A 7,839-nucleotide genomic window follows, 5' to 3' on the forward strand; every position below is an offset into this window, starting at 1 on the left:
AAAAAAAACCTTTCAGTTACGAAAGCCTTGTTTAAATCATTTGATATTTAAAAAAAAAACTTAGTTGCGGAAACGTAGAAAACATACTATAATTTAAGAAATCCATGTTCAACTTCTCGTAATTACTATGAAAATAGTAATAATAATTCAAGTAGTAATTGAAAACCTTATTACAATCTGGTTTGAACACACTTAAAAAGAAATAAAAACTTAAATGCTTAAAAAACCAAGTCTGAATTATCTTGCTAGCCGACCACCTAGAGTCCCTCCAACATCGAACCTTCTACTCAGCATCACTTAAAAATAAAATAAAAGAGGGGGGTGAGTTTTCACAAACTCAGTGTGTACAACCCTCGGCAAAAACAAGCATTCAAAAAAAACATCATTCATCAATCATGCAATGCAATCCCATCCAAATTATCCATCCGCTACATACCAACTACGTCCCCCGTCACACCATACGGGGATATGAATATCGACCCACCCAGCCTACACACCATGGTAGTCTGATTGTGGAACTACCTTCATTTACATATTGGGCTTTGAAAGCCGTCGGTGAATCCACGATTGTCAAGCAACCATGCGATCCTCATATACTTCTTCCATTCCATAATTCCCAACCTAAGCAGAATATCATATGTATCCATGTCACATCCATAAAACTTACATTCTACGCCTAGGGGTATTTTGGTCATTTTTGCCCTTAGGGGCATTTCGGTAATTATCCCATAATTATGGTTTTCACTTACCTTGGCCCGTTAACGAGTCCCGTGAGCTAAGATGAATGAACACTATGCACCAGGTAGGATTCTAGAGAAGAGGAAGTGAGCCATTAAGACCGCTTAAGTGCCAAGCTCTCCCTAGATCCAATCTTAGACATGCATATACCCGTTGCCACACCTTAACCCTTTGACTTGTCCACGGTCACAATATATTAATTAAGTCTTATGTAGATATCATATACTAGGCCCAAAACCCTTTACAAAACCCAAACAATTTCACATACCTGTATCTGGCCCATTAAGCCCAATCATATTCATATAGCCTATTAGGCCCAAATCACCTGTATATGGCCCATTAGGCCCAAATCACATTTATATGGCCCGTTAGGCCCAGTCACATTTATAATCATGCTCACATACAAGTACCTATCACATAGCATCAATATTTAGTTTTTGCCTATTATGGGCCCAACAGCCCATCAGACCCATTTAGCCCATTCCAGCCCATATGGCCAAATTACAGCCCAAGTCCACGAAATCGCCCGTGGGTCTTAGGCAACCTATTGGTCTCCCCCTTACGAGTGTTCGCACACTTGCAAGACTACTGTAGCCAAACTTTCGACTTTTCAGCTTTTCGACATTTCGGCTTTTGCCGATACATAATGTGTGTGCAGTGTATAAACACACCTGGTAAGCAAGTGTGATGCGATTCCCTTAGTCCAAACCTACAAATGATATCACCCTTCCATTAATCGCATGCTTAATACATATCCTTACTAAAACCGAAACCTCACATTAACCTTACCTTGCATGATCAGCCCTTTCTTAAATCACTAACCACAATCAACTCCTAGATCAAAATTGCAAACACATAAAGAGCAATTCGGCAGAGAGCTAAGATCCGAGATCCGATACTAATTCCACTAGATTCGATCAAAGAGTATTCAGCCATTGGGAGATTCAGCTTTTCGGCTTTTCAAACTTAGTATGGTGAATAAGGTTTATTTGGTACAGATTAAAGAAGAAGAGTAGAAGAAGAAATCCGCAAAGTGAAACAAAGAAAATTGTGTAGAGAAGAATAGAAATCGGTAGGAAGAAAAGAAATAAAAACAAAAGGGTTTTCGGCTTTTTGGATCTTGAAAAGAAAAAGGGTTTTCGGGTTTTGGAGAAAGGGGTTTCTGGCAACAAGGTGAAGAAGAATTTCGGTAGTAGCCTGGCAACCCTGTATTCGACCCCTATTTATAGCCCTTATAGCTGAATTTTCCGTGCCCAATTCCCAATTTTGCTCCATCACTTCTCCCTTCTCATCTCCTCGATATTCTCCTTGATAACCCCTTGATCCTTTCCTTAATTTTCTCTTCTGAACACTCCCCTTAGAGTCCATCTTCACGCCACTTCCATCCTTCTAGAAGGCCAAAATTAAACTTCTAAAACACAAAACTAGAATTCGAACCTTAGACCTCCTTGCTAGCTACTAACGCGAACTCTCTGCACTCTAAGTGGCATCACTTAGCCACTCTTCCACAAGGCTTTTTGATGCTATTTTCCCCTATTTTTATTTAAAAGCCCACCTACCCGCCAACGCTGATTCTTTTAATAATTCAACTATAATTTCATTTATTCTTAGGTTCAAACTCAAACCTTAATTAAGACCTACTGTAATTATCACATGGCTAGGAACATAAAACACAATTTTTATCAAAATCGAAAACAAAGAAAGTTTAGGATTTCGAGATTTTTGGGTTTCAAAATTTTTAGGGCGTTACAAGGCAAATCACAGTTGACCGTTCAAGTCAAGGTTCTGGCGTTCGGGAATTATTAGTAGTCCACGTGATCAGGTGTGTAACTGTATGCTATGTTTAATGATCGGCTGAAAAGCCGAAAGTATGTGTTATTTGCACTACTATGACTGTAGATCGGTGAAATGCTAAAAAGCTAAAAATATGGCGTATGATGCCACATGGGCGTGTGATTGCACGTGTGGTGAACCGAGCCCACGAACATGGGCGTTAGAATGTAGAGGCCACCACGACCGCTCTCGTGGTCTTGGGCATTTCTGGGCCTCGTTGGGTCGAAATGGGTCGAGTGGGCTCGGTGGGCTTGTGGGCCACAACGGATAAAAGGTATGTGATGTGGTAAGTGTTGTTTGGACTGTGACGTTTGAAACGTTGTGGCTGTGTCTAGGCTAAATAGGCAACACGAGTGTATGGGCCTTAGACTCATTTACACTGTTAGGTTTGTTTAGGTTACTTAAGTCACTCAAGGCGACGGTGGACCATCTGTTGGGTAGTTAAGACCCCGGGTTTGTAAAATTATCGAAATACCTTCATATTGTAAAATTAACGAAATTCCCTTAGTTTGTAAAATTACCGAAATACACTCAGATTGTAAAATTACCGAAATACCACTAGTTTGAAAAATTATCGAAATACCCTTGGATTTTAAAATTACAAAAATACCCCTAATTTGTAAAATTACCGAAATACCCTTGTAGGGTAAAATGACTGTTTTGCCCTTGTAGGTAAATTACCGACTTAGACTATGGATTTGATTGATTTGAATGTGATTGTTTGACTGTGTTTTAACTGACTTGACTGTGGTTGTAAAACTGATTTGCTTTTAATATATGTTTAAATGATTGTTATTGAGCATGGCCATTTTGCATACACGTGTGATGATTGAGCATGACATACATGACATATTGCATAGGGTTGGGACATTGATATGGAGGAAGTACTGTTCTGATAGGGTCGCACGAGTCACACGAGATGACTGTGGACCTAGTATTGATCTGTTAAGGTCGCACGGGTCACACGAGACGACTGTGGTCCGATGGATGGCTTAATGCCGCTTAATCTGATTATGGATCTATGCCAACCCAAATATGGCTTTGTGCCATCTTGTTTATGGCTTTGTGCTAATCGTATTTACCTGTGGCTATGTACCTATCATATTTATTGATGACTCTGTGTCGGCCATATTTACCCATGGCTGTGTGCCGATCATATTATAGCTACTGATGGCTTTGTGCCGATCAAATTACCTCTACTGATGGCTGTAAGCTGTGTAATTATCTGGCAGCTTTGTTGTGCTATTATTTCTGGTAGCTATGCTGTGATATTGGTGTGCTGGCTAGGTGGGTCGATTTTATCCCCGTATGGTGTGTTGGCTGGATTGGGATGGATTGCATTATTTCACTGTTACATTTCATTCTCGGTATCATCATCAGTATTGGGCTTAGGCCGCATGTATCCTATTTCGATTCGACATCAGATTGGGCTTAGACGCACACTGTTACTATATTGGGCTAAGGCCCACACTATGCTATTACTAAAAAAGGCTCTGTCCCAGACTACTTTTGCATTTTGTTCTCTTACTGACTATTTTTTTACGGGATTACACACTGATTTTTTGTAAACTCACCCCGTTTTTAACTGTGTAGGTAATCCCCAACCTTAGACGATTTGGAGCTGCGAGGGACTCGAAGGTGGCCACACAATCACAATTTTTTTTATGCTTAACTTTATTTATATTTAAAATTTTGCTTTGGGTTTGATTATGTAATAAAGCCTCTTAAACTTAAGTTATTTTATTTGGGCTTTATTTATTTGATACTTAACTGATAGTGATAGAATGCTGGTTTTTGAAAAGATTAACTGTTTTTAATTCACCACGTTTTTGCAACATTTTTGGATATTGCTTCTACAACAAATAATGTTTTTAAAGTAAAGACGTTTTAAATGGTTAATAAATGGTTAAGATGTTTTGAGTTTTTAACAAAGAGATTTCAACTCAGAAACGAATTTCTACCAATTTTCGAAAGACACTTCAACATGACATGCCAGATTCGGCCATAACGTCTAAGCTGGGTTTGGGGTGTTACAAATCCTTTTTATCAAATTAAGCATGCAAATGATAAAATTTCTTAACAAAATTTTTACACGACATTACTGACATGTAGACATTAAAATAATAAAATAAATATTTTGACATCGAATTTGTGGGCCTAAAACCACTACTTTGATTTCACTAAAAACAGGTTGTTACACAATTTAGTTTGGATTGTAGCAACTACTTGTGGTGTCCTAATGTCCCTTCATCATCAATATCAGCCAAATCCAATTCACTATGCTCTTTTTCATGGTATTTTTTTCCTCTTCCACAAGAGAATGTAACAAACTGACATCATGACACTCTTCTATATCATTAGCACATTTCAAAGCCTAGAAAATAATAAAAGTGATTTGTTTATCATTTACCCTCATAGTTAACTCACCGTTTTGAACATCAATAATAATCCTACCTATTTCAAGAAAGGTCTACCCAAAATAATAGGCACATCTTTGTCAACTTAACAGTCTAATACAAAGAAATCAGCAGGGAAAATAAATTTATCTACCTTTACCAGGACATCTTTGATTTTATCTTCTCGATGTGCACATGATTGATCTGCCAGTTTCAAGGTCATAGTGGTAGGTTTTGCTTTACCAATTCCTAGCGTTTTGAACACAGACATGGGCATAAGGTTTATACGCGCTCCTAAATTGCACAAGGTCTTCCCAACATATTTGTTACCAATTGAGCAAGGTATTGTGAAGCTTCCTGGGTCCTTCAACTTTGGAGGCAATTTATTTGTTAGCATAGTAGTGCACCCTTCAGTGAGTGCGACTATTTCAAATTCTCTACCTTGTCTTTTCCTTGAAAGTATATCTTTCATAAACTTGACATAGTTTAGCATTTGCTAGAAATCTTCCACCAAAGGTATATTGATGTGAAGTTGCTTAATGACATCCAAGAATCGCCTAAATTGTTGGTATTGTCTGTGATTCTGAAATCGTTGGAAAATGCTGAGGGTGGGCAAACTTCAAGTTGCAGTGATTATTTTGCCTAGGAATTCTATTCAGCAATGCTATCTAAGTTTGCTTTGGCATTACTTGGTCCATTTTTCTCATTTGTGGTGCTTTTCTAATTTTTCAAGTTTTGCTTTGGTTAGATTTTGAATTTGTTGTTTCAGCAGTAACACTCTTGTCAATTCTATCTAGTTATATGAAATTTGTAAGAGTGATTGCTCTATAATGTTCCTTCCCATGGGGTCTTGCATTCTCGTTATCACTACGAAAATTTCCTTATGTTCTTGAGTTAAAAGCATTAGCTATCTGTACTACTTGGCTCTCTAAAGCTCATAAAGATGACTCTTGGCTCTGGATCATGACATCATTCTTGGCCATATACTCATTTAATAGAGATTCAATAGATGAGGAAGAATATGATGTCTGCCCTTATTAAACTTATTGTTGAGGCAGTATAGACTGATAAAAACTAGGTGGGACATTTATGGCATTCAGACTGATAAAATTTGGGTGTTGCTTCCAACCAGGGTTATACATATTGGAATAAGGGTTGTTGTTCGCATTGAAGTTGCCTATATAGTAGATAGATGCTGGGTTCCAAAGTCACTCTTCGAATATGTGATCCTTACTACATTAAACATAAGATAACCTAACTAGTTGCAGCTCTTTCACCTAACTAGGCTTCTGCATGGTTTTTATCATCTTGGCTAAAGAAGATACTTGAGCAGTAAGCGAAGTAATCACATCCAGTTCAAATGATTCAGCTACTCTCTGACCACTTTAGCTCTTGTTGTGTGGTATTGATAATCGTTATTGGAAATTTACTTGAAAAACTAGTATGCTACATTATAAGACTTGTCCAATAGAGTTCCATTAGCTGAGACGCCAACCATCATCCATGCATGTGCATTCAAACCATTATAGAACATCTCTATTTAGGTATAATGTTGAAATCCATGCATAGGACATTTCCTAAGTAGATCTTTGAACCTTTCCCACACTTCACGCAATGTTTCATCCTCTAGTTGCCTAAAGGATGTTATGTCATTTCTCAATTTAACATTCATGTTTGGTGGGTTATATTGCAGCAGGAATCTTTAATAGAGATCATTCCGTGATTCTATTGCTCTAGATGGCAAAGTGTTGAGCCATGTTCTAGCACGATCTCTTAAAGAATAGGGGAACAACTTGAGTTTTACGGCATCTTTAGGACCACTTGCTATCTGAAAGAATCGTAGACCTCTAAGAAAAGTCTCAAGTGTAATATAGGATCTTCAATTGGAAAACCACCAAATAGGCCAATTGATTGTAGCATCTGAAACATTACAGGTTTCAGCTTAAAGTGAGGGCCTTGAATTTGTGGCCTGACTATTCCAGGGTTTAGATCGTCTAAGATAGGAACTACATGCTCTCGAATTGTTCTATCACGATCATCAACCATCTAATCAACCTTAGGATTACTATTGCCAGATCCCAGATTAAGTATCTTATTCAAGCCAGGTTGATTATTACCACCTTGATTCATTATTTTTTGTTCTTTTCTTTTTCTTCGCTAGGTTCTTTCAATTTCTAGATCTAAGGGATAGAGTTGTTCAATAAGAATTCCTCTACACATAGAACTAGTAACAAACCTACTGTGATCACAAAATAAACAAGTTAACAGTTAAAAATATAGAAATTAAAATAAAAAACTAAAGTTTCCAAGTGCCAATCCTCGGCAATGGGCCAAAAACTTATCGCGTCTGAATATGATATGCATATTGTGCAAGTATACACGTCGAATCAAGTAATAAAGTTATGAGTGGGTATTGTTCCATTGAGGATTGGATTAGTTTTCTTTGTTTAAATTAATGCAAGTGAGTAGAAGAGATAAATGAATTGAATGATATTTTGAGAAATAACAATGCAATTAAACTACTAAAAATGAAAGTAATGAAATGTACTATTGTAGATTGCAAATAAAAGCACTCAAGATTCTAACATGATTGGAATATTTATTGTAAAGGCTGGGATTACTAATGAATTAATTATAACTTAGGAACAATGCCATGGAAAAAATATGGTAACCTACTACTCGATTGGGTACTAACATGGTTTACCTCTATCGAAAGCAAAACCTAAAGCTGCTCACTCCTAAGACACTGTAGATCTATAAACTAAGAATTAGCAACCAGGACTGAAACATAATCCTCTAAATCGTATAAGGTAAATCTTTATGTCTAGAGTTTACATGAGCATTTCACTCAAATCACTCTTATATTACCCAA

The 7,839-nt window shown here is 37.3% G+C and overlaps 1 non-coding gene across 1 annotated transcript; it reads left to right on the plus strand.

The window, feature by feature from the left end:
- Positions 1-6,523: 6,523 nt before the first annotated feature.
- LOC128291374 (small nucleolar RNA R71) lies at positions 6,524-6,630 on the plus strand. Its single transcript, XR_008281148.1, has one exon. It is a non-coding gene; the product is annotated as a small nucleolar RNA R71 (small nucleolar RNA).
- Positions 6,631-7,839: the final 1,209 nt, after the last annotated feature.

This window comes from Gossypium arboreum, chromosome 3 (assembly GCF_025698485.1).
Source record: "Gossypium arboreum isolate Shixiya-1 chromosome 3, ASM2569848v2, whole genome shotgun sequence".
Taxonomy (NCBI): Eukaryota; Viridiplantae; Streptophyta; class Magnoliopsida; order Malvales; family Malvaceae; genus Gossypium; species Gossypium arboreum.